General features: G+C 43.3%; 1 protein-coding gene across 4 annotated transcripts in view; it reads left to right on the top strand.

The window, feature by feature from the left end:
- FHL2 (four and a half LIM domains 2) overlaps window positions 1–22699 on the top strand; it is a 62745-nt gene that overhangs the window by 2722 nt on the left and 37324 nt on the right. The window lies entirely within an intron of this gene.

Raw genomic sequence — 22699 nt, 5'->3', positions numbered from 1 at the left:
ATAATTGTTTGCAGCAGGAAGCAGTTTCAGCAAAGACTTTGCTTCACTTAAAAGGGAGGCGCTGACAGAAGCTAACCTAAACCGGTTGATATATTTATTAACATTGTTAGCAGTTGTGATAATAATAGCAATAACCATAGCAATAATAATAATAACAATAACTAGTTGAAGTGGGATGGGCTGCCTGCAGCAGGCTCACTGCCCCATAGCCTTACCTGATTGTTTACTGTTCTGTACCTTGTGACCTCTGAAAATGTCTGCATATTAAAGAAAATAAAAACAGCTTTGCATATTCTTACATTCCACTTCAAAGCCTGTGTAGGCTATGAAGGCATGTACAGCATAAATAATAAAATAATAACCAAAAAAAATAACCTCTCTCAGATAATCCAAACCAAGATCCTTTCTTTGAATTTACAGCAGTGATCTTAAACAAATCCCAGGACACTGCTTGGAGTGAAGGCATCTTGTGACATGGTACTATGGAGAAACAGACCATTTCCCAAAATATCTGCACCAGATCCAGAAGTATCCTTGTATGTCCTCACTATGGTACCACAACTGTTCACTCTCTCTGAGCACATACAACACATCTGGCCAGATGTTCTTCACCCCTTTGACCTTTATCACACCACTGTTTGAGAGTAGAACCTTAGAAGATTTTATTCCAAATTAGGTTGGTACACTACAGAAATGCAGATAGTTCATATTTTCTAATCTAACCTGCCCAGGACACGTGTACCCCTACCTGACCACAGCAGGATTCATGAGCTTTTATTAAAGGACTGAGTCAAAGGCTTAAGTCAGGCATGAACAAACGAGGCTGATATGCTTCAGGAAGGCTGTTGAATAAGAACATGATAACATTTTGTCAGGACATCTGTCAGAAACTGTATGCCTGTAGCTGATCTCGCCCAGGGGCAAAGGCTTCTGATTTTCTATGACTCTGTTGTGTTCAGTGAGCCTCATGGTCAGGAGGAGCAAAACTTAGAGGAAGCCACAAAGAACCTGAATTTCTCAGGGCTTAGAACAGCTTAGAAAAATACATAATTAAAAAACCACTTTGGGAAAATATGAAGAGTATCAGAAATTTAAATTTTGAAACTTGCCTGAGGCATCACTTCTGGAATAATCAAGCTGCTATGAAAAGTAGTGACTTGATGTGGGGTTATCTTTACATCTATGTGATGTTCATTTTCACTAGAAGATGGTGTAAGTGAGGAGAGGAACATGTGTTTCTTGCTACAAGATTCAATGCCCATCTGACAGAGCCTCATGAGAGGCTTTGGCAAACCTTGTCCTGAGCTGGGCCTGGCACAAGCTGTACCAGAGCTTATAAAGTCACTGGTTAGTCTTTAGCCTTCACCTCAGCTATTTGCAAAGTAGGGTCTGTGAAAGTTTGCAGTCAAGGACCAGGAGAAGGACCACTCTTGTGATGTGCAACTCCATCGTTAACGGTGACTTCACTGCTAGAAAGGAGCCAGACCTGTCCCCCTTTCTGAGAAGGGGTTTGTCTACTGTATCATCAGAGACCTTTTCACATGCTGGAGAAACAGGGAAAAGGAAAGGACTACTTACTGGGCACTAATGTGTGGCACTTGCAGGATGTGTGTGTTTTCACTTAGAGTGCAAGGCAGGATACTCACACCTTTTACCCTCCTGCATTCAGGGCTTGATTCAGAGACCTTGAAAACTTTTCACTGACTTCAGGGGAGTTTGGAACATGTCCAAAAGTTACTCAACATCCTGGAAGGGGAAAAAGATAAAAAGGCTGTTTCCCCTGGAAAAAGAATTTAGGCAAAGATAATTAGGATATTGTGGCATTTAGTGTGGTTTAAGGGGGGGTTTTATTGTTGTTGTTATTTGGTTGGGTTTTACTTCCCCATAGCAGCTCATAATCTAATGCCTAGATTATTTTTAAGGTGACATTTTTCTTCTTGTTATGATTTCCAAGGGGGGCAGCCCATAGGGCCCTTGGCCGCAGGGCCTGTCAGGCAGCTGAAATGGAGCAGCAGGTGCTCCTGCAGAGAAACGCAGTCCATGACCCAGCTGGCAGCCAGGGCTCCTGGAGGGCCAGGGAAAGTGGAAGGCACTGGGGCAGGACGATGTTGCAGAGCCATGCTCAGATGTCCCCTCCCCACAGCCAGACTGGGCAGACGCTGCTGCAAGGGCAGAAGGTGACCGGCAGCTGATGCAGCAGCACGAGGTAACAGAGTGACCCCTGAGCCCTCAAACTCTACAGGAGAGCTTGCAAAACCATGGCAGTCCTCGTGACTGTCCCAGGGGCTGGTGAGCAAGTTGCAGGAAAGGCAGAGGTTTTATTTGGGATCATGAGAACCATGCTCTGTTTTAGTCTGGGCCTGGTCCAAAGTCAGTCTTAATAATCTGGGTTGTGTTTAGGCTGAACTGAGTTTTGCTTTCCATTTTTGAGAAAGCCCAGAGAGCAGGCTCCCACTGTGAAAGCCCTATCAGCCAAGCTGCTGATGTGAAACAAGTCTCACATTTGTTTCCTTTCATATCCTTTTGGTTTAGAAGCAACACAGATGCATTTAACAGGAACACACACCCTAAAAATAACATCTTCAGAATAGCTGGAAAATCAAGATTTTTACTTTTTAATGATTGCATTAAGCAACCCTGCTTTATGATCTTGCCTTAGAATGGACATCACACAACTGATCAGCCTTAAAAACAAAAAGAGTTTTCACACTTTGCTACCTTAAAGATAATATGCCTTTTAATGTTTTTTTCTGCTAATTAACTGCCATGACTTTCCAAGTCTCTTGTCAGAGGCTCTTTTTAGTGCATGCCAATAACATCAACAAGCATTATGGTCTTTTATTCAAGGATAAAGGATAAGCAAACACAGTGGTGCTGCTTTCTCCCCACCTCCAGCTGTGCCCCTCCAAATATCAGATCTGATGTGTCACCCACCTCACTGGGCAGGAGTTGCCACGAGGGGCTGAGGATGGGGAAACCACTCAGTAGGGATGAAATGGCCAGGATGATGGAGCAGAAAGCTATCACTATAGCCCTGTCACAGATTTCTCTGATGCTAAAGCACAGTGGAAAGCTCAGAGAAAACCACAAACCGTAGCCCTCCACACAGGATACAGTGGATTGATAAACATAGTAGCTTTTTCAGAAATGGAGAGTGTTGTGCAACTGCCATGATGCTTCCTTACAACTCTCCTCTTTCTCACAGGACAGTGCTTCAGTTTGAGTGATAATGATCATAATGTCAGTAAAGAAATAAGACATCTGAGTATAAAGAAAAGGGGACAAAGCCTTCTTAACTGTGGTTAGTCTCTGACTATCTCCATGATCTAGATATTGCCACAGTAAATCCAGCTCTTGCACTCTTACTCTTACAAATAGCTTTGTTCAAGCAGTGTCAAGCACTGGCTGGGCTAATAACAATAGTGCATATTAAGGAAATACACACAACCTCAGTAAGGAGTAACAAATTATCTGAAACACACCCTTGGATGCCCATTTTACAATAAACATTTACGATCTCAGTTCTTCATCAGTCCTCAACAGGACCAGCCTAATCCCATAGCCTCAAGATTTGTCAGCCTGGATTGCACTTAACATCAGCTGTTCTTGTCTTACACTGCAAGCTGTCTGGCTATTCCTAGCTAACACAATTCTCTGTGCTCATATTTTCCACACAGTCTCAATACAACACTCAGACATTTCAAACTGATAGTTTCATTAAATTATGGCAACTAGGATTATTTCAGTTCCAGGAGTATGTGAGGCAGAGATGCTGAGGATAAACAAGGCACTTGTGCTTTCAGGGGAGGGGATAAACTCTGTTTTGTAGGAAAATGTAGCTTTCTGAGGACTGACTTTCATCAGCATTTGATACCTCTAGAAGTCATGCTTCTTTCATGCATTTCAAGTTAGACACTCCATCAAGATTGCATGGAAACTTAGACTTACATATGCATTGAGAACTGGAGATCCACCTATTCCTCTGTGCTAAAGAAGTATTTTTACGTTGTTTAGACATCCTCTGTGCAGAAAGGAGGGCCAGGACAGCATGGCTCTCTATGGAAAGTTCTGCTTGGCTTTTACTTTTACTAGCCCCCCAAAGAATAATGTTGGGTTCCCTGCGTTAAATTATGTGTCAAAAGGGCAAGTTAGCAAGTAGTAAGCAGTAAACCAAGCAAGGATCAGTGACAGATGGAGGTAGCCTAGTGACTTGAGCAGTGAAAACTGAACCAGCAACTCCCTACATAATAATAATAATGGCCAGTCTTCGTGAGCGAAGATCCGGGGAAGGTCTTTACACCTTCCAGCCTGCGCATTGGATTTTTTAGGTGAGACACAGTGTGCGCGGAACTGAGCCCACCCTTTAATCCTAAGGTTCATCTGCCGGGGCCAAGCGAGCTTGGACGGTGGCAGCGAGGTCCTTAAGGACGTAGGTGGGTTGCCTTTAAGGGCTAACGAGCTCCACCTGCCCGGGAGTGGCCCTGACCGGGAATCGAACCCGGGTCTCAGCGGTGACAGCGCCGCGCCTTTACCATTAGACCACCAGGGGCTCCAACTCCCTACAACCATCAAGGGAAAAGAATTACTCCCAGTGAGGGGGTAGCCCAATGTGTCTGAGAGTCATAAAGAGGAAAGGGAGATAACACATAACAGAATGCAGAACTTAAGAAGGAGAATCTGAGTCTTGTATAAAATGTCTTACAGGAGGTTTTCAGGGGAACTTGGGAATGTGTGGGTCTTGCAAGGGATGTTGATGGGAAAGACTGGAGGTGGAAAAATGAAGGCATCAGGATGAACTGGGATGATAATAAACAAGAGGAAATAGAGGGGGAAAGGAGATAAAAGGGCCCAATTGAGTGTACACTTGCTTGATGGAGTCCTATGTTTCTATACCACCATCTATCCTGTATTTTCACTGAAAGCTATTTCTACCTATCTTCTCTGAGCATGTCATTCTCTGTCCTGAGTCATTTAGTGTGACTGCTACCAAGCTTCAAACCAGACTAGTAGGATTAGGGAGTACCAGTACCCAGAGTGGGACCACAAATCTCTGATGTTTGTAGGTCCAAGTGCCAGCAGGTGGAGGAGAGCAGGAGCAAGATGCCAACTAGAGGACAGAGTGTCTATGACCATCTCCTGAACTATGTATGAAGTATGTCCTGAAATGACATACACTGCGTATATCCCAGTAGTAGGCTTTAATCCTGATTCCCCAGAGAGGGCCAACAAGATGGGACTGTCTGTGTTGTTCATGTTTGTGTCAGTGCTGGCGGTGCTGGTGGCACTGATTCCTCTCTGTGCTGATCTGTGTAATCAGAAATGCATACTGTATGCATGTGTGTGTTTGCCTGTTGGGAATGTACGCTCATCCTCGCTACAGGCTGTACCCATGAACATGGACCTGCAGCAGCCCCACCTACATCGCAAAGCTCACGAGATTCAGCCAACCCTAGCACCATGAACTTGCTGCAGACTCCTTGCAAAAGCGCTTTTCCAGCTTTCCAGAGATAAAGAACTGTGTCCCAAGAAGACTTCATTATAAACTTTCAAAATGTCCCACATAGCTCATGGAGAAACATCTGGATGTCTCTGGCTTTGTAGCTTTTCTAGGAGAATGGGCCAGCATGTCCTCCCCCACTTACTGAATTGTGCCTTATTTGAGAATGGAATGATGGTGGTTTGCCAGTTATCCTTAAATCACTCCTGCCACCAGACAGACTTGAAGATAAAGTAAGCAATGAATTTATTCAGGAACCCAAAGATCAGCATTACAATCTCCTTATTTAGAGGCAGTTGTGCATAAAGAAAAGAAAACTTACAGCTGCAGACGGATTATTCTAACTCTGTTATCTGGTTTTTTTCCAGTTAAAAGGCTCTCAGCATGCTTACATACCTTTCAGCTGGAAACTTGCCTTTGAGCAAGACCTGGTCCACGGCATGCATTTCATTGAGTGGATGCTTATTCAGGGATATGTATGTCCTTGCACACATCTTTTCTTCCCTGGGGTATTTCAGGTTCTCATCACATGTCTCCCATTCCTGCCATCACATGAGTTGGGAAGTATTGGTGCCTGATGGATAGGTGGGCTCTTCTGCCCAGACATGGAAAAAATATCTCGGTGCTTACCTTCATGCTTGCTGCCTGTGAAGGAAAGCTTCTCCACAAAGGCAGATCAAGATTCAGGCCTCCTTGCATTAATTCTTTATACACTGAAAACACCAGCTCATACAGATATATAAGCTAACAATCACAGTAGATATAAACATATAAACAGTAATAATGAATGCAGTTAATTAGATCTTGAATACATTGAGACAAGAAATAATGGTAATCAAATTATTTCAGGCTGAAAATGACATGAATATGCTTGGCAAGAGTTATGTCCCTGCAACACCCCATGATGGCATTCTCTTCCTTTGAAGGTATGGATGTACTGCAGGAGACAGTTTTTGAAAACATTAAAACCAAAAGTAATTTACATACTCCATATTCTGTTAACACAGCTTTATTTATCATCTGTTCTCCCTAATCCAGGATTCCCATTAGCCAACCCTCTGCATCAAGCAGTCCCTGTGTTTAGTTCTCATATATGACACTGGTGACAATCACTTGCAAAGTTTTGAAAGTGGTGTCTCATGGCAAAAGTTTTTACTTCTTTTGTAAGGATTGTAGATATACCTGCCATGGTCACATGTACAGGAGGAATGGTCTTGTGTTGTTTGATATTACCCTATTACCCTGATCTTATCTCTGGGAAGAATGATTTTGACCCAAGAAAATAACTTTTACTTTTGCACAAGCACTGCTGCCTGGACAGTGTTATACAGAAGGGTTATCCTTGATAAGATACCTGCATTCAAATCTACAGTTACCACAACAAAGCTGAGCAATTTGAGCTGCTAGTATGTTTGAAAAGGAGTAGAACTGCTCTGTTACTTGTAGTCACACTGAGAGGTGACACAAGTCATTTTCTGTCATAGCAGCAATAGGTCCCACATTGGAAAGGCTTCTCAATTCACTCCTTTAACAAAACTGTGACAGAAAGAGTACTTTGAGAGCTGTGTTTCTGAGATCCCCGGTATTCCCTTACCACACTTTTTCCTCTTCCTGCTCCTCTTCTTCATCGCCACCATCAATATTTGTGAACAGTCAATATTTATTTTTCTAAAAATTTGATCTCCAGAAGGTGAAGTTGTCCCCAGAGCCCTTCCTAACACAACAAAAGATCAGGTCCAAAGTAGAATAAGAGCTGGAGAGTCCACAGGTCTGGGATTCAGTGCTGCTTTAGGATTTGTTGTGACAATCCACAGAACTGAATGCCCTAAAAGCATTTCAGCATGCAAGGCAGAGATAACAACGTTTCTTTCTTTCTACTTGTTCATTTCCACTAGTTCTAGACTCTTCAATGCCAGAAAGCCTTTCTTTTTACAGTTCTTTAGATTTGGCAACTATTTAACCAGTTCAGGCCCAAAATCAATTTCAAGCCATGGGTGATGCCCACGGCTCATGAAGACACTCAGAAAAACACCAGCTTCTTGATATGCTCCTGCAAAGGACTACATTGTTCCTAAGAGATAGAGAGAAGCGTTGCTATCTTCTGAGCAGGAGCCAAGTTTAGCACGATATCAAAGAGAGCTGTGAACCTCTTGTCTCCATCCTGGAGGGATGTTCTCCAGAATATTTAATACTTGTGCCCAAAAATTAGATGGCAGATTTGTTTACAGAAGTGCTTTCCAAGAGATGCTTGGATTACGCTTGGCAGCTGCTCTGATCGCTGGTGCTGGGCATACCTTGCGTGTCTGGGTGATTTATGGATTTGAACTGCTTTCTGCACCCCTCCTGCTTGCAGGGCAGGGGAGAGCTCCAGCACAGCAGAGAAACCATAAAACAACAGCTGCAAGAGATGGCCAGAGCTCCTGCCTTGGTTTGGCATGCTTTGCCAAAACCATGCCAGGCTCACATGCTTGTGCAGGGCTGGATAGGGCAGGAATACCACAAGAATGTTTGTCAACTGCAAGAGAGGAGGAATAATGTGTTGTGGGGAGATAAAGTTAAATAAGGAGGTGTGGGGAATGAGGTAAAGGTGCAGAATGGCAGATGTTTTGAAGAAATGTCTGTTAATCCTTGAGAGGAAAGAAATGGTGTCAAGGATGCTAAGGAGGCAGTGATTAAAAGGATTATCTTGCAGGTTTCATGGCTTGAGTGGATAGGGGAGGTTGGCAGACCCCACTGCTGACACTGCAGGTGTCTGATGCAGAAAGGAAGCAGGGAAGAGATGTGATGTGCCAGACATAACAGCCAAGAGGAGAAAAGATGGTGGAACACAGAAAGAAATGCAAAGAGAATTATAGTGATGCTAAGGTGGTCTAGTATTACATTGGGTGATGGTTTTATGAAGTATGCATACAGGTGGCAATTAGAGAAATGTCAGCAAATTCATAGTCAGGCTATGTGTAAAAGCAGCATGTAGATTTTGCATGATAAAGACTCTAATCTCACCATCCTTCAGTCATATTGAATGTAAGTGCATCTTTTCAAAGCGTGAAAAAGATGCTTGTGGGGTTTTTTTCCCCAACAGTTTGAAAATCAGAGAGCTCTTTGTGCATTTTGATCAGTGAGTAAGAATTTTACTAGTCTCAGCTGGTAAGACACATATAGTAAAGACATGTCACTTCCTTGCTTAGCATGCTTTGGTTTTGTTTTCTTCACTCCAACAACTTAATGGTTAAGCATGTCTGTCAACTCTTTCAAATTAATGCATGGCCACAGAACTGATAATTTGTCTTTGAACTGTTTTTGAAAAATCTGATCTGCTCAGCAGCCCTGATGATGTCAGAAGTAGCTGTTATTTAAAGGAGGTGTCATAAAGAGCTGTTCTCCTGGTAAACGTCATGTTGTCTGTCAAACTTGACCATAAAATTAGGGTGACAGATTTAATATATAAACTTTTTTTCATCCACCAGCAAAATCATTGTGAGGTCTCAAAAGATATCACTGAAACATATAAAATAAAATATTAATACAATCACCTGAAGACTTTTTTTGTTATGGATGAGAAAATCAGTGAGTAATGAAAAGAGAAAACAAGCATTTGAGGCTTATCATAGTCATGTACAGGATCTGAGTAAGGGGCAGCGGCAGGTGGAAGGTTTGACATTAATTTTGGAACTTATATCCAGACTAATCTAGGCTCTACAGTGAAATGTTTCTCATTGTGCTAAATGGCCTAACAGGTACACAGTAGCGCTCGGCTGCACTTCTATCATCAACATAACAAACTTCTAGCAAAGATTGAGTTACTGGTTGATTATGTCTCCAGGGGAAGGATATACACTGTCATGCCAACAGCTGCTCTTTATAAACATAACTTTTTAATATTGCTGGGCTTGTTTCAAATTGCATATGACAGCCTTCATCAAGCTAACCTGAACCACCAGGCTTACATCAAGTCAACACCAGGAAGGGTAACCACCCTCCTACTCCATTGTCTGCAGAGATGATACAAGGCTTAAATACTTTTGTTCAAGATACTACATGTAACAACACACTAGCTGCATTATCCTAGTTTCTATTTCTCCACTGCTTTGAGAGGTGCCTTTGGAGGTAGTGTAATGTCAAATTGGTTTTAGAGCTGAAGTCTTACTTTATATGTTCTGAAAACAACCTATTGATTGCAATACAGTAATGAATGCAGCCAGGGTGATTTTGAGATGCTGAAACACCTCTACTTGAGATCATGTGCACTCCACCCAGTGTGAAATCTGAGTCAGATGATGTGGGGAAAAAGCAATTACAGCCAGTCTTGGGGCTTTTTGCTGGGAAATGTGCTCTTGCCAGAAGAATCCTTCTATGGGTTGTGGAGGTCTGGGACATTCTTAGTCTGCTGAGGATTGGGGGTTTCTATCATTTCAGTATTTTTGATTTCGTTTTATCATTTTTGTATTTTCCAAGTCTTGTTCTCGAGCAATGATCTCTCTCATAGTTTCCTCTACAAGTGGGAAACCTGAGCCCCAGGGAGCTTAATTTGATTTTTTTTTCAAAGTGCTTGGCACTTCCAGCTCCTCTGTCCTTCACTGTGACTTCCATGCACTTGCCAGGTTTGATAATGTTTATGTGAGTGTCACGTCCAAGGTTACACAATGAATTAATGTCAGAGCTGGGATTGTTATTACTTTTTATGTATGGGGTGGTAATTATACCTATGCTTAAAGTAATCTACAGCCTCTATTACTAAAGTCTGATTTTGTCTTTATGAGAGCCAAAATAAAAATGCTTAGGTTGAAATTCTTTATCCATACAAGCAGTCTTGCCCTTGGAGGCAGGCAAAGCAGCCTGGGCTCATGGTTGCTTAATTTTGCTAGCAGCAACTCCTGACTCCTGCTGCTGGGGTCATAGCACTGTACTTCTCTCAGATAACAGTTATCTCATGACAAAATAGCTCTCTTCAAAAGGTTTTTTTGCACACATGCTCATACTCACTGGTGGAGTTAGTTACAGTGGGGTAAAGACATTAATTCAAGCAGGCAGGTAAATGTGCAAACAGGGCACCAAAATTTGGAGTTACTGGTATTGCTTCTCTGATCTGCTTTGAACCCAGGCAATTGCTTGGACCCCTTTGTCTCTACAACTCACAAAAGTTTGTATCTTTGCTTGTTGTTAAGTGAAGCCTCCTTAGCCTTGTCAGGACTAATTTTAGTGGATTATGAGGGTAGATTTAGATTTGGACAGAAGAAGTTTCAGCATGATCCAAAAACAGCAGCTAAAGCGTATTGAATAAGTATTTCAGCCAAAATGGGAAAGGGCAGAGATGGGGCCATGAAACAGCTACTAAGAGCAGTGGCCTTTTGTGAGCTGTAACATTTGCTGGGCAGATAAATGGAGAAGTGAGGAAGAAATGATTTCTGCTTTTGCAAGTCTGTTTGCATTCTGAAAATATATCCAGAGCTCCCTCTGGCTTAACAGTCACCATCCAGTTCTCTCTTTACTCAGGGCATTTGTCAGTGCTGTGTCACTAGGTCTGCAAAGTGAGCCCTGAGATATGGGGCCATTAAGTAGGGACAGAAAGGCAGCTTAGGGACTTGATTCATATCCCTCAGTGTAAGTGGGACAGGAGATTGAGAGGGGGAGAAAGGGGAAATCTCCCTAGGTTTTTAATGCAAAGTTTGGGTTTAGAGGTTTTGGAGAGTTCAGTGTCTGAATTTTCAAACTAAGGCTCATCTGCGTCATTTCTCTGAATGTGGCATTGCTTGTGCTGGGGGAAGAGCTCCTGCCTATGCTCTGAGCTCTGACAGCCACCAGGCATGAGGGGAGCAAGCTGCAGAGACTGGCCATGGGAGCGACCAAACGTCCCAAGCATTTGGGTTCAGAAACAGCTGGAGAAACTCACTAAAAGAAAAGAAAAATACTTGCATTGAGGTCATTAAACACAGTTTGCTTCTGTCTCAGAGAGTTCTCAACACAAAACCTCTGGGAATTGAGGAAACTGTTCAGAGGCATACACATACTTCCAAGCACAAACTACTGGCCATTGCTGAAGGCAAGAAAATAGGCTGGGTTAATCTGCATCTGGCCCAACAGATATTTTTGAGGCACATTACACAAAGCAAGGGCATCTCACGCTGAGTGAGGCACATTTCACATAAATTCAGTCACAAGAAGTTATCTGGTGATTGAATTTATGTACAAGTAAGTCTGGTGTGAGCCTTCTCCTCTCAGCCTGTAGTCAGCAGGAGATAGGCACCTCCAGTCCCCACAGAAAAGCACATAGATGACAGACTTACACCGGATGACAGCTTTTGATGGTAAAAATTGGGTGAGATGAACTGCTGATGACGGTGCCCATGGAAAACATGCAGATCAAAGGGCTCCAGGTGTTTCAGCCTGCTCTCAAGCTTGAGCAAATCTTTTCGACAATGGCATCTTGGAGGTTCAGCTCAGAACACAGCACATAACAGAAAACAGGTAAAGACTAGGCCCTTGAAAATCATACATGCTTTGCTGCTTCATACAAAACCACCTACATCTGACCTGAGCTCCAGAGTCTGAACATAGCGGTGACAATGTTGCCCACCAGAAGGAAGCTAGGGCTGAGATCCTCCAGATGCTTCTCCATCCCCAGATATCTGGAGGTCACTGGCATCCTTAAGGCTGCTGCTGCTAGAGCTCAAATGCTGCCTGCCACAAGCATTTTCACAGGCATGGGAAGGCCTGAAGATGTCTGATGCTCCTGGCACCCCCTGTGCCTCCTGGCAAAAGGCTGTGTGGCCTCAGGTTTCCATGGAGGTTGGGCATTTGTGCGTGCTCTTTCCTCAAGTATGAGGGGGCTGGGTGTGGAGTTTTATGTGCAGATGTCTAATTTGGAAGGCACTGATGTGACCTGTGGCTGTGAAGGGCTAGAAGAAGTAGACAGACCAATGGCTTGCTAACACAGTCAAATCCTCAGTTCATAGTGGCAAATGCTAATCCCATCTTCCTCACCGCAAGAGCCTGAGTGTAAAATGTTGGCAAAATACTGACTACCAGCAAAATCTCCACACATGCCCTCTTACCCTCTGGTCCTGTTGCTAAGCCTCTGGCCATCAGTATTATATGTACAGAACCTACCTCTAAATCTCCCAAATTAGATTAAAGGCTCAACAATATCATAACACAGTTTTAATCACTGTGCTACCTACCGTGTACAAAAATGTCAGGATAGCAAGGTCAGATTAACGTGAATATCTGCCAGTAGAGTTTATTAGAGACAGAACTAATCCCAGATGGCTAGATTTTTGTTTGTTAAAGCCATTCTGAACATTTACATCCTTCTTGGATGCCCACATTCTGGCATCTACTGTGGCTTGCAGAGAATGGCAGGGCCAATCCCAATTGCAAGGGATCACTGGAAAAACTTCTAACCTCACTGTAATGAATGGGTAACAGCACCTTGGTGTGGTTTCCATAGGGGCTTTGCTTTACAGCTTGCAGCATTTACTTTCTATTTCTAAAGCACAGTTGGACTCGATGATCTTTTCCAACCTAAATGATTCTGTGATTGTAAAGCAGTTCTTCTAGTACACATACCTCCCATCACCTTGGAGCAGAGAACTGGATGAAATTTTCGCTTTACTTCCTGCTGGTGCTTCAGTCATGGAAGCAACAGGGCTGGCTCTGGGGCTGCAGACCCACCCAGGCAAAAGGGCCTGCTGTGTCATCACTGCTGTGGGCCAGAGACCTTCAGCTCCCGTTCTCCTTCTTTAAGGGCTAAATTCCAATACCACTGTATAGCTGAGACACCTGCAGAGGTCTCTGCTTCTGACAATACCCACTCCTCTCTTGTTAGCCTGCCACCCTTCTGTATCTCAGAAGTGCTGGTGCCCTGAGTGTGGGGGCATTCCCCTGCCTGTCTCAAGGAAGTGGCTCAGCTGTTACCTGCTGCCAGAAGCCCATGATCAGGTCCAGTAGCCTGACATGTTGCTGATGCTTTAGCTTTCTGGTGGCATCCTTTTCCAAGGAGTCCTCCTTTCCCTGGGGAGGCTCCTCAAACAGTAAAGCAATACCCAAAATAAAACTGGGACAGTGTAAGTAGAGGGACAATGGGAACCAAACAGCTTCAGAGAATATTTGCTCTTTCCAGAGTGAAAATCTGAACTGTAACCTACCTTCTCAAGTTTTCAGATGAAGTGTGCAGGGAGGCCACACTTACCCCAAACTGGTCCCCCATCGCTGGATGTGGACACCAGATCCAAATGTGCACTGCAGCTGGGTTGACACCTGGGGATTAACATGTCATTACTGCCCAGAACATCCTGGACTGGGGCAGGGACAACCATCATTTACCAGGTTGCTCCTATAACATCATCCAGACCTTTGAATTGTGCAAACAAAAATATTGGCTAACATGAAAACTTTGAGGCTTTCCAGAGCTGTCCAAACATATGTCTTAACTACCACATTTTTGCTGCTTCAACAGCTTTTCATAACTGTTTATTTTTCTGGGAAATGTGAAAGGGCTGTTTACATGGTAGCTAAAGGAACATGTGGCAAAAGGCCACTAGATCTAGGATGAACAATATTTTTCTGAGGAATCTGTGGGATATTTCTCTTATCTCTCTAACCAAAGCCTCTGGGCCTTGCTCCTCATCCATGGTTCTCTGAAGCTAGGCATTTCTGCATGGACAAAAGGAGATGTGTGAAAGCTAAGTGTTCCCAGAGGCTTAACTCAGGCTGTCAAACCACACTGCTTGGCAGAGGCTGAGGACATGCTGTTATGAGCTTTTTAATGTTAGGATGAATGCTTCAGATACCAACTTCTCATGGGTTTGGATTTATAACCATAAAACCTGTCTGGGCTCCATGTCAAACCATAAATCAGTTTGTCATGTCAGAAAGTTTGGCAAACAGTTTGTGTTAGTATCCTCTGCAGCTTGAGCCACACTTGCTGTCCAAATGAACTGCTCAGAGACAAGCTGGGAGGTCATGCTGTCTCCTAAAGACTATGGCTTGACCAGAGCTCTGAAGAGAAGAGAGAGAAGAGGGAGATGAGGGGAATGAGGGGTTCTTCAGGACCAAGGAAGTAATAAATAAATACAACAAAGAAATTGAATATCTCAGCAAGTACTGCTGCTTCAGCTAGGAGGAGGAACAACCAGCAACCTCAATTCAGCAGCACAGTACTTTTCCAGGTAACTATGCTGCTGTGTAAAGGAGGGACATTCACCTGCATATAGAGGCTGCCTGATGCTATTTCTTCACCTCCCCCTCTTAAAGAAAGGTTTTCATTTTCCTCCCCTTAAAATAGTTCAACTTCATATTGAGGACTATGTCTCTGTTGTAACTTTTTCTCTGCAGAAGTACACTGAAATGCAGAGATGGACCCAATATTGGCAAGGAGATAGGCGGATTGTAATCCCACCCTTGCACTGAGCCTTGCTCAGACAGGTTTTCCTCCACAGCCAGCAATGGGAGTTGCTGGAAAATCTTTTTCCACATTCCTCTTGGTTTTTCTATGTACAAGTGCCCCCTTCACCCAACAGCACACCTACATTTCAGTGGGAAGGGAGTCTGGAGCAGAAAACTCACCCTTGAGCCACAGCCCTGCTGTCAACATAGACTTCCTTTGTGATTTCAGGCTAATCTCTAGAGTCACTGTCTTTTTTATAACACTACAGATCCCTGCATCAGGAGGTGCAGGGCTAAAACAAGGCAAGACCTGAGGCACAAAGTACCTTGCAAAAGGTTGCACACCTGGGGTGTGGACAGAGAGGCAGACAGACAAAAGAGAGTTGGAGTTTGTTACATCCACAGCGCAGTCGAAATTTCCAAGGGCATTTCTGTCAACCCCAGAGCCCTGACAAATAATATGATTGAGAAATTAGAGTTGGTCATATCTCAGTCAAAGTACTGAGCCCTGAAATATCGCCATCTCCTTAGAGGTCCCTTGCAGGACCTTCTTATAGCAGGTGACTGTATTTTTAGATCAGGCACTCCCAAATGCAGCAGAGTGATGGGCTGGAACTGCCCAGGAGCACAACAGCCCTTTCCTTCGGGGGCCTTGTGCTGCTCTAGCTGTGATGCCTTAAAAGGCTGGCAGCACAGAGATGCTGCAGTCCTTATCTTCTGCCAATGGTTGGTATTTTGGAGATATTATATTTATAGCTCACCCAAAGCACAACTGCCCAACTGTCTCATTACGAAACATACAGTTTGGGCAATCCAATAAAGCGTCGAGTCTGTCCCTGCCCTCTCTCGTTTGCAGACTCACAGCAGAGGCAGCACTGAGCTGCAGCAAGGTAAGACAGTGCCTTGTTTTTGTTTTCACTGTCCTTTGAGCCCTTTTCTCCTTTTCACCTGCCATTTGCAATGACTTCTCAGGACTCTTTATAGACATCTTGAGGGGAATGCTGCTTTTTCAGGGAAAAAGTGGATTTTAAGGTGTTTATTCGAGGGCACACACAAAGCATCCCTCTTTGTATTTCTAGTCAGCTTTTGAAAAACAGGTGCTAACTAACAGCTGCTCTTCAGTTTCTTCACTAATAATACACTGTTGTTTTCATGCTCTCAAGGAACACAACTATGTCTAACTATAGACACTTCGCCCATTTGAATAGCAAACTGAATAACTTCAAGCAGAAAGCTTTTCCTTAGTTTTTTGGGGGGGTTTCCCCTCTATCAGCATTTTCTTCTTTATGTTGAATATTCGGAAAATGAATAGATAGCGGGGCGGGGGGGAAGAGGACAGAAGGAACATTGTACTTTTTCCCCCTCTTTCAGATGATTTCCTAATGGCCATAAAAGAAAGAAAGGAAAATTACAGGCGATGCTTGCTGATTTCATGTTTTAAACAAATACTTGGTATGGATTAGAGCAGCTGTGTGAAAAGGGAAAAGAAAGCAAAGCACTGAATCATAACTGGATGCTACGATTCCTGCAAAGCAGAATTCACCAAAACTAGCCTGTAAAATAGCATTAGCAATAACTGCCAAATGCCAATTATCAGGCTATTGTTACCTTAAATTACTTTTAACCTCATCTCATGAGAGCGTTAATTTTCAAATGAAGCCAATAAAAACTTCTTAGGGAAAATAAGATTGTGCATGTGTGTACAATTGTTTGGATGCATTTACACATATGTTTTTATTCTAAACATTCTTATAATCAAAGGTTTTTAAATACAAGGATCACTAAGTATGACACAAAGGTATGAAACATTTAAGTAACTTTTAGCCCCAAAGCTAAAGCTATCACACTTCACATCAGTTTGTTTACTCTTCCATTATTTAGGAAATTAAATGAAAGAAAGATTTTTTCAAAATGCTGAGCCCTGCACAGGCTTTGACAGGATCTTTTGTCCCTGCTACCCAAGTACCTCGGGAGCACAACTCCCTAGACCTGACCCAAAGCCAATGCCTGTAGGAAAGGACAGCCCAATTCAAAGTGTTTGGGACTGAGCTCAGATCCTAAGTGAGGATTTCAAAGGCAGAAGGGTAGATCATTAGCTGGTTTAAAGCTGCTGGAGATCCACTGACTTTAGATGAGTGGTGAGTGTTTACATCAGGTGCTATTGGGCCAGGGGACATGGAAAAGTTGGGTCTGGTCCCAGTGCGGCCTCCTGGGCTCTGCCATGGCAACGTGTGCAATACACCTGACAGTGCTGCTGCAGGAGAGGCAGCCCTGAGCTGTGCCCAGGCCATTACACACTCATAGCCTCTGAAATCGAGTGGTCATGTCCAAAACATATCCTAGGGATAGGATTTGCTCTTAAGCCGTGCTCAGGTGGGAGAGCTCCATATGATGTCTGGACAATTGACCACCATGGCTAACTGAGTCTCAGTGCCTGGCAGCATTCTGGTGTCCTATCTGATTTATGATTGCAGATATATCTCTGAGGGTGCCCCCATGTATCCAACCTTACCTACGATGGGGACCCACTGCCATGGTGGATGTCCTCAGTTAGCATGTCTGTCTGAGCTCTCCACGCTTATGCTGCTGGGGGCTGTGACAGTCAGTGTAGATAAAGCAGAAACAACATTCCTAGGAACAATTTTGTTCCACCTTTCATGTCAAGAACAGCACATAAGTGGCAAAAAAAAAAAAAAAAGGAATGTAAAATACCAAATTGTCTGCACATGTGCTCGTCTTATGTTGAGGCTTACTGTCCCCGCATCAGTGCCTCAGCAGGCTTAACATCTTCAGACACTGCAGCCAGCATCTCCACATGTCTCCCTGTTCTTCAGCAGTAACAGTCTTGCAGCTAGACCATGGGCTGCTCAGATCCTCACAGAGCTCCAACCTTCTGCTCCCCAGCACTGGTAAAATGAGTTTCATAAGTTATCTGGATCCCAAAGGTAGCGCGTCCCACCAGAGACTGCAGTGTTTTAGAGCAGGATTGGCAACTGCCTTCACTGACCCTTTGCTCCACTTGGTCTGTTTATTCCAAGACCTTTCTATTAAGCTAAACTGATGTGCCTCCACAGTAAATTGTGCAATAAGGAAATTGTGTGCAAACTAATATTTTTTATAGAGTAGTCTCACTTCTCCCAAGCTAGAAATTTTCTCATATCCTCAAATTCTTTGTCTATCATCCAAGGCCTCAGGCTAAAACAATAAAAATAAGAAAATCATTCTGCTTGGACACCTGGTGTGAAAGTAATCCCACTGGTGTATTGACAGTGTTCCCTTTTAAAAACAAGAAGCAGAAGTAGCATTCCAATCATGTACTGCAAAACATTAGGTTTTTTTAAAAAATCCTGTATTGGCCAAAGGTCTTTAGCTCAAATAAAATGCAGGAACATAAATAACAATGCAGTGATTTTTCACTGGATTTTAATTTAAAAGTGAAATTAAACAAAAAGATCCAAAGCCTATTTACAAAGTGAAGTCACTCTAAAGGCAGTCTTTCCAACAAGAATACTTTGTTCTTACCTAGCATTTGAAAATATGATTAATGGATGAATAACTTTACTTTTCCCCTTCCAAACAGCAAGCCATCAGAACAAGGCAGACCTTTGACTGCAGCTGGCAAGAGGCTGGGAGGGGGCAGACTCTTTCAAACACTTCTTTAATACAGAAAATGTAAAAGGCTATTTTATAAGGAAGAAAACCAGAGAAGAAAGTGAACGTGAATACTGACTAGGGAGTGAAATCCTGACCCCACAGATATAAATAGGAGTTTTCCCAGAAACATCCACTAATTTTAGCAAAACTCAGATCTTTTTCTTTTCCTTATAATCTACTTGTGTATATTTGCACCACCAATGTGTGTTTTCATATTTTTTCTTACCATTTTTCCTTTTTTTTGTAGCTGTGTATTTTCTAACCAAAGCACAGACACTCTGACAACAGTTCTTTTTCAGTGAGATGAATTATTACTGACTGCAATATTTTATCTTCAGCATTATGTCACAGTGAGTACAGTTTCATGCTGATAAATCTCAGGCTGTTTCAACAATGTTCATCATCTAACACTGATTAGCTTTGAGAAGCATAGGTCATATTACACAGAGTCCTAGTTTTTCTAAAAGCAGCTGGAGCAATTTTGCCTGGTTTTGCTCAACTCCCTCTGACAAACATGGAAGGAAGACTACCACAGACATTTCAAAGGGATCCATCAATTTCATAAAACTCAAAATGTTTCTGCTGCAGGTTGATTTACTGCCTACTGTTAAGACACACTACCAAGAAGTAGTGAAACTCAAAGAAATGGAAGGAAAAATCTTTTCCCTCAATTTCATTTCATATTTTCCATAATATTTTTTATGAAGCCAGTTTTACAGGTTCTCTTTTGTATTTTCTTTCCTGTTGTGTCTGTGGAACATCCATACACAACAAATTAGAGGAAAACTCTTCTTTAAAAAAGGAAAGTAAGCACACTATGAAACCACTTTATCATGAGAATAGAATAGGCACTTATGTGGGGACAGAAGTTGTTTTACACATTTCATAAACAAAGCTAGTGGGCTTTCAGATCACCATATTCCCTGTCAAGCTTAGTGGATTTTCACCAAAGCCTTCCCAGAAATTTGCATGCTTTCTGTAGGAGGGAAATAGACGGCATTGACTAGTGCTCCTTTTTGGTAGTCTGTGGCCCAAAAAGCAAAGCTCAGTATTCATAGAGATTACCATAAGAAACCAGAATACCTGCAATCCACAGATGCCACTACACAGAAGCCCATTATTCAGTCACTTAGCCCATATTTTAAATGCTGGGTAACCTAATTTCCTATGCGTGATTTCCATTGCAACACATTCCACAGCCTCCAGTGTTGGGTGCAGAAGGCAGCAGGACACTCAAGGGTTAGAACACTAATTATAACAGGAAGAGAGAAATACAGCATGGCACCTTTGGTGCAGAACAACAGAAAAAAGAAAGGTCTCAGAATAAACTCTGTTGTACAACTACAATGTGTAAGCCCAGGCCTAGGAATTTGTGTGAGCACAGGTTAAACGCATTGCGTGTTGTGCACTTGTATCACCTGCCTTTCACATTGTTAAATATTTCTTCTCTCAATATCTTAACATCTTTTTAGGACAGAAAAAATAGCACATTTTTCTGATTCAGAAAGGAGAAGTAAGGGCCAGATCTGAGGGCAGACTCAGGTGCTGTAGTGTTTTTAGGATTGGCAGACTGAGACCAAACTCAGGACTGCAGTGACCCACGACTTCAAGGAATAAGCCTGGAGAGAAGCTCTCCCCTTTCTTCCTTTCATGTGCCTTAAAAGCCCTCTAGCCAGCATAAGTGATGTGTCCAGTTCTACTCAGTTAAACAGCAAGGACTATAGTGGCTGAATTCAGGTATGTTAATTCTGCCTGGACATACGTGCCATGATTTAGCTGTCCAAAGTCGAATGTTCATCTGAATTAGACATCTGGATTCCCTCTAAGTTCAGTGGGGAAAAGGAAAGCACACTTATGGGGCAATTCATGTTATCCTCAACAGGTGTCTAACAAATAACTCTTCACAAACACCTCTCTTTCTCCATCCACTGTAGCAGAATCCTGGGTGGCTTGTTCGGGTCAGCTAACATTTGGTCAGTTAAAATGAAGTGAGATGGCTGCCTGGTTGTTTGCAAAGATTACAAAAAGTATTTTATTGATCAAGGAACAGATTTGTTGATCAGCGAACTCTCCTTTCTAATTTTATGAACCAGGAAGCTTAGCAATGTAAATTCTCTATAACAAGAACTGAGTCATGCTTATTTCTCATCTTTCTCCTTGGTAATTATTACTTCTTGCATCAATATTCCTGTATATTGATGCATTCTGGGGTATTCTTTGGAGATTCATGAGGTGAACCAAGGCTATCCTGGTGCTGTAGGAACTCTTGAAAGTGTGCTTCCAGGTCCAGATTAGAACTCAGAACACTGGACTCAGAACACAGACAAAGCACATCAAATGAACAGGAAGCGGTTCTCGTGGAAACAACTACCCATAGAGGAAGTGGAAATATTTTGTGAGGAATTTTCCTCACTTGGTGGGGCTGTAACAGAGAGTGATAGTGTGCAGAAATGACTTTGTCATCTCAAAATGAAAGGGTGTGAAAGAGTTTGTTCACTTTGGACCACCTTCTGTAGTATTTTGGCTAGCACAAACTGCAGGTATTAGATGCAATAAGGGAAGTCAAAGGGACCAGAGGAATGGGTGATGGGGTCACCCTCAGAAGATCTCCCTGTCATTAACACAAGAAGTTTGCAGTATGCAAAGGCAGTTTGTTCATCCATCTTTTCTTCTCAGCAGCACTCACTTTGTTTCCAGTGGCAAGATGAACAGACAGGAGTGGTGTGTCTGGGCCACCCACTCCTACCACTATGAGCAGGAGCACCCAGCTTTTATGCTGGGCACCATCTGGGGCCTTGTATGGTCTTTGCTTTGTCCTAGCCTTTTCTCCCCTTGTCATCATTACTTCTTACTGGAGACTGCAATCCCTCCTAGTCGACTGCTTTTGGCAATGGTTCCCTTATTTGTTGAATTAGAGAAGCTGAGTTGATGGAGACCTTGCATAAGAAGGGTGTGGGGACATCCAGCTTATCATGTCTAGAATGAGTTGGGGCCCAGTTACAATCTTCATTAATGATATAGACAAAGGGATAGAGTGCACCCTCAGCAATTTTGCAGGTGACACCAATCTGAGTGGTGTGGTTGACACACACCTGAAGGACAGGATGCCATCCATAGGGAGCTGGACAAATTCAAGAGGGCCAATGGGAATTTCAGGAGATTTAACAAGGACAAGTACAAGGTGCTGCACCTGATTCATCCACCAATATCAACACAGGCTGGGGATGAACAGACCAAGAGCAGCCCTGCTGAGAAGGTCTTTGGGGTGCTGGTGGATGAGAGGCCGGACATGACCCTGCAATGTGAGTTTGCAGCCCAGAAAGTTAACCACGTCCTGGGCTGCATCCACCTCTGGGGGCCCCAGCACAGGGAAGACATGGACCTGTTGGAGTTGGTCCTGTGGAGGACCACCAGATGATAAGAGGGCTGGAGCACCTCTGCTATGAAGAACAGCTCAGAGAATTGGAATTCTTCAGCCTGGAGAAAAGAAGGCTTTGGGGTGACCTAATTGTGGCCTTCCAGTACCTGAAGGGAGCCTACGAGAAATATGGAGAGGGAGTTTTTGCAAGGGCACTTAGTGACAGGACAGGGCAGAATTGCTTCAAACTGAAAGTAGGTTTAGATTAGATGTTGGGAAGAAATTCTTTACTATGAGGGGGATGAGATACAGGAACAGGTTGCCCAGAGAAATTGTGGATAACATCACTGAGAGTGTTCAAGGCCAAGTTGGATGGGGCTGTGAGCAACCTGGTCTAGTGGAAGATGGTCCTGCCCATGGCTGGGGTCTTGGAACAAGATGATCTTTTAGGTCCCTTCCAACCCAAAACATTCTGTGATTCTGTGGTTCTATGATTTGTGACAAGAATCTTATCCTGGATAGTTGCTCAAGTACCTACAGCCATGCCTCCTTTCTGCCTTTTTCCCGTGTTTACTAATGCAAAGGTAGAGTGGATATGCACCTTACTAAAGGAATTGGCAGACAGCTCTGGGTCCGAGGCAGACTCACATAGAAGGCCACCAGGAGAAGCAGAGTGAGCAAAGCTGTAGAACTGCTGTGGGCACCCAAGCAGAGCAGTCTGCCTTCCTCACAGGTCTTCCTCTGCCCCCTCCTGCAAGTAAAGTTCCTGCTGCCTGCCAGTGCTGTGTGTGCTGCCACACAAGCCA

The sequence above is a fragment of the Myiozetetes cayanensis genome, unplaced genomic scaffold (assembly GCF_022539395.1).
Source record: "Myiozetetes cayanensis isolate MyiCay16 unplaced genomic scaffold, myiCay2020 scf5-8, whole genome shotgun sequence".
Lineage (NCBI taxonomy): Eukaryota > Metazoa > Chordata > Aves > Passeriformes > Tyrannidae > Myiozetetes > Myiozetetes cayanensis.
Note: the sequence above shows the minus strand (reverse complement) of the source record. Positions and strands in the feature narration are given on the sequence as shown.